The sequence below is a fragment of the Elephantulus edwardii genome, unplaced genomic scaffold, assembly GCF_000299155.1.
Source record: "Elephantulus edwardii isolate Elephantulus edwardi_28Jun2011 unplaced genomic scaffold, EleEdw1.0 scaffold00010, whole genome shotgun sequence".
Lineage (NCBI taxonomy): Eukaryota > Metazoa > Chordata > Mammalia > Macroscelidea > Macroscelididae > Elephantulus > Elephantulus edwardii.
In genome coordinates this window covers 25,466,205-25,471,225 of record NW_006399760.1, presented here as the reverse complement: position 1 = coordinate 25,471,225, position 5,021 = coordinate 25,466,205, and positions in this window count along the sequence as shown.

Genomic DNA, 5,021 nt, shown 5'->3' with positions numbered 1-5,021 from the left:
CAACAAATTGTGGTTAACCTTAAAGAGAATGGGAATCCCAGAACACTAGCTTGTGCTTATGAGAAACCTATACTTGGACCAGGAAGCAAGTCCTCAGAAGAGGGCAGGGAAACACTGCATCGTTCAAAATTAGGAAGGGAATGTGTCAGGAATGCATCCTGTCTCCATACCTTTTCAATCTATATGCATTGGACATTTGGAAGGCTGAATTTTACGTGGAGAAAAGGCACTAGGATTGGAGGAAGACTCAACAACTTACATTATGCAGATGACACAACCTTGCTTGCTGAAACTGAAGAAGACCTGAAGCACTTGCTGCAGAAGGTCAAGGACTATAGTTTTCAATATGGATTGAAGCTCAGCATCAAGAAGACAAAGATTCTCACCACTGGGCCAATTGGCAGTACCTTGATGAATGGAGAAGAGATTGAGGTTGTTAACAGTTACCACTTGCTCTGCTCCACAATATATCTTCTTGGCATCAGCAGTCAGGAAAGAAAAAAAAAAATGAATTTCATTTGGTAAATCTGCTTTCAGGGACCTTTATAGAGTACTGAGAAGCAATAATGTCAGTCTAGAGACTAAGTGCGCCTGATCCAGGCCATGGTCTTCGTAATTACTTACTATGTATCAGAAAGCTGGACAATTTGTAAGGATTACAGAAAAAGAATTGACGCCTTTGAGTTGTGGTACTGAAGGAGAATCAGACTGCCAAGAAAACAAATAGGTCTGTCTTGGAGAAGTTGAAATTAAGTTTTTCCTTGGAGGCTAGGATTTTGAAGTTCTATCTCACATACTTTGTGCATGTGGCAAGGAGGGACTGATCCTTGGAGAAGGATATCAGACTCAGAAGGGTGGAAGGATATAGCAGGAAAGGAAGATCCCAGAAGAGATGGATTGATACAATAACTAGGGCAATAGGGATAGGTGTGATGGAGTCAGTGAGACTGTCTGAGGACAGGGCAGGCTTCAGAGCTGTTGTACATAGGGTCGTTATGAGTCACAGGCAACTCAACAGTACATAAGAACAATAATATTGAAAACTTTATGTTGCTCATTTTTTTACAAGAATTTACTTTTCCTGAACCTTTAGAAGGTAGGTTTAACTAGGGATAAATTTCTAATTTCCCAACAATTTGACTCCTTATGAAAACATGGCAATTTACTTTTAAGAATCGTCTTTACCTCTAGGTATAATTTCAGTATAACATAGATTGCATTTTGAATGTGTTCAATTTGTTGAGGAATGACAAATAATTACACACATAAAACCATCATGACACAGAGAATACTCATAGAAGATTCTTCATAACCCCTTTGCATGACATTACTTCTTTTCCAGCCCCAGGAAACCATTGTTTTTTGGGTTGTTTTTTTCTCTCTTTTCTGGTGTTATGCATTTATTTGCATTCTCTCGAGTTATGACTAAACATACAATGTGCATTCTTATGGATATGGTTCTTTTCACTCAGCACTTGGAGATTCATCCAACTTAACTTTTTCAGTCAATTTATTTTATTGAAAAATTTGTTATGTACAGAAACCAAAATGAATTTATAATTCATATATTGATGGGAATTAGGATTATTTCTAGTTTGGAGCTGCTGTGACTTAAACTACAATAATTCATGGCTGAGTCATTTTGTTGACACATGCTTTCATTCTCTTGGGTAAATACCAATTAGCCAAATGTGTATGGGTCTATTTCTGTACTCTATTCTGTTCTATTGATTTTTATGTCTATCTTTTAGCCAATACCACATATAAAGCACTCTTGGTCCACCAGATTTGTTCTTTTTAAGCCCCTTTAAGCATTTCAGATAATTTTTAATTTCTACATAAACTTTAGAATCTGATAATCACATACTTATTTGTGCATATAATATGCTATATTAATATTATAAAGTTATTTGTGTCTAACATACATTATAATGTGTTACTAGTGGGTTGAAGAAAACAATTACTGTGTATTGATCACTTAGTTTTGGGTTGTTCTTTTTATTTAACCTCCTAATTGAGTAAATCATGAGCACAAAATACGTAAAAAATTAACATTACACATTAATAAATTTTACACTTTTAAATCATCCATTTACTTGCCAAAATAAACTGTCAAGGACCTCTCCAGAATACTGAGAAGCAACAAAGTCAGTCTAGAAATTAAGATGTGCCTGATCCAGGCCATGGCCTTTGCAATTACTTGCTATGTATCAGAAAGCTGGACAATAACTAAGGATGACAGAAGAAGAATTGATGCCTTTGAGTTGTCATGCTAGAGAAGAGTCTTGAACTATGGACCACCAAGAAAACAAATAGGTGTATCTTAGAGAGGGTGAAACCAAGTTTCTCCTTGGGTGCTAAGATTTTGAAGTTTTGTCTCACATACTTTGGGCATGTGGCCAAGAGAGACTGGTCCTTGGAGAAAGACATCATGATTGGAAGGGTGAAGTGTCAGCATAGAAGAAGACGACTTCAATAAGATGGACTGACACAGTAACTGGGAAATGGGGGTAGATAAGTCAGAGTCAGACTGGCGCAGAACAAGGCAGGCTTCAGAGTTGTTTTACTTAGGGTCGCTATGAGTTACAGGTGACTCTACCGCTACATAAAAACAACATAAAAACAACATACATAAAACATAAAAACAACAACAGTTAAACTGAATTAATAAATATTTCTCTTGGAATTTTTTATTCATTCATGAGATAAAGACACAGAAAGAACGATTTATTTCAAGGAAATCACTCATGTGCTTCTACATTTATGCTTGTACAGGCTGGCAAGTACTAGATCTGTGGGTAAGAGCTCAGGAGAGACCTTCTCAGGGGAGGCTAATCAGTTCAAGTCATTAGCAGGCTGACCAATCCAAGGTCAGGCCATCCGTGTTGAAACTGCAGCATTGAAAACTGCAAGGTCATATCCAAAGGTCACAAGACAGGTGCAAGATCAGTTAGAAAGCTTTCTTGCTTTGCCAGAGAACCCATACGTACATTCAGCACAGTCCACATGGCTGAGGAGACTTCTTTATCAGATGTGACTGACCATACCATAGACTAGCCTCTGATCCTGCCTCAATAACAACATTGTGTACACACTGTAAAGGAGCCATCGCAATACCCAAGATATTTAGGAATCAGTAATTTAAAAGCATATTAATTTATGTTTATAATTTTTAATTGCTTAAGCATCCTAAAATTGGGAAATGCCTTAAATTTATGTCTTAAATGCACAGACACATCACCTAACATTTATATGGATGTCAACAATGCTACTACATCAGCTCCAAAGACTTTCAACTCAGGACCTGCTCCCAACAATAAAAGTGGTTGCAGATTGCAGTCAGACTGCCAGCTGGATACAAGAAATACTAAAGCCATCATTAGCTCAGTCAGTCAGTCACAGAGATGGTTGGTGACTATCAAAGTGAAAATGGGTCAACCAGTAGTCTGGGGAAAAAAGCCATTTATTTGCAAAGAGTCATAAAAGCTCTGTGTGGAACAGTGCACTATAGCTCTGGGGTTAAAGAAACAAGTAGGGTGTCAAAGAACCCTCTTGGAGGAAGACTCAAAGGCTGTGATCAGTGAAAAATAAATGTGACACACTAAACATACAGACAAACTTTAACAAGAAAAGCAGTAATCGCAGAGACAGAGTGAAGACTGACTAGGTGGAAATTATTTTCTCACCACTTCCATCATGTTTGTCATAGGGACAGCAGACTCTTTCAGAAAAGTGTCCACAGAGAAACTGAAATTACTGAAATGGGGAAAAATTGAAGTGGTAGTTGCTTATGTTCTAGTATTTGTCTTGAGTTTCAAAGCCAAGTTTTAGCACTAAGAGGGTACTTCTTTCCATAGGATATCAAGCATTTCTAGTGTGCTTTCTTTAACATCTATTACTTGACATTCACCAAGAATATTTCACTAATCTTAATAACCCATAGCACTGCCCTGCAGAGATTCTTTGTAAAATGCAAATCTGACTTTTTCAGCCTGCTCCTTAAAATCCTTCAATATCTCCCTGAGGCTTTCCAATGGAAGCCCAGATTCCATAATGCAACATGAAAAGCCTTTGATGATGTAATCTTTTCGAAGTAATTTCATTCTCTTTCTAACTTGTAGTAACTGATACTAGAAAAATATGGATCAATTTTCAGATTCAAACAGTACAAATAAAATACATAGTCTCACACCTTCAATGTGAAGTGCAGAGTGCATTCAGTATTTTGTCTGGATAACTCCTCTCCTGGATCTCACCTGATGGTATGCATAGGAATCAGATTGTTTACATCTGTGGAAGGAACCGCTGGAGAAGCTCAATATCACCTGTGAAAACTAGGCAAGGAACTGATTGGGGAATGGACCACCAACTACTCATATGCAAATTCAAGCTGAAGCTGAGGAAAATTAAACTGAATCCACGGGAACCAAAATATGACTTTGAGTCTATCCCACCTGAATTTCAGAACCATCTCAGGAACAGGTTTGAGGCCTTGAACATGAATGAGCGAAGACCAGATGAGTTGTGGGAGGATATCAAAGGTATCATCCAAGAAGAGTGCAAACGTTCTTTACAAAGACAGAAGAGGAAGAAAAGATGAAAATGAATGTCAGAAGAAACTCTGAATATTGCACTGGATCGCAGAGAAACCAAAGCACAAGGAAGAATTCAAGATATTAAAGAGCTGAACAGAAGATTTCAAAAGGCAACGCAGGATGACAAAGTAAAATATTACAATGAAATGTGCAAGGACCTGGAGTCAGAAAATCAAAAGGGTTGAACTCAGCATTTCTTAAGCTCAAGGAACTGAAGAACAAATTCAAACCTCAAGTTTCTATAATCAAGAATGCTTTAGGCAGAGTACTAAATGATCCAGGAGGTATCAAAAGAAGATGGAAAGAATATACTGAGTCACTGTATTGAAAGGAATTGGCAGACACAGAAGAATTTCATGAAACAACATATGAGCAAGAGCCTATGGTGATGAAGGAAGAAGTTCAAGCTGCTTTGAAAGAAATAGC